Here is a 371-nt window from a genome sequence, read left to right on the forward strand (position 1 = left end):
GAGTTAATTATTGTCTTGATTATCCTTCATAACATTCGGGTAATGAGGTTTATACGAGCACGCTTTTACCCAGGTATAATCACGTAATTGGATAGCAATTTCTGCAAAGGTAACATTCCAGACAAGCACACTCTTCCGCGAGCAAGAATGATGAGGCTACATGTAAACTTTGAAGTCAAAAACATACACACACAGCTCGCTTTCTCCGCACACTGGGACTGACAATGAGACCCTACCAAGCGTTCCAAGTCCCCCCACATCTGTTAGCATTTTAAGGCATTCTGAGCAATGGTCTGCCATTGGGAATCTATTCCTCTGTGCTTGTACCTCGTCTAAAAGCGATCCACAATATACTGACACCAGCATACTGT

The sequence above is a fragment of the Penaeus monodon genome, chromosome 20, assembly GCF_015228065.2.
Source record: "Penaeus monodon isolate SGIC_2016 chromosome 20, NSTDA_Pmon_1, whole genome shotgun sequence".
NCBI classification, from domain to species: domain Eukaryota; kingdom Metazoa; phylum Arthropoda; class Malacostraca; order Decapoda; family Penaeidae; genus Penaeus; species Penaeus monodon.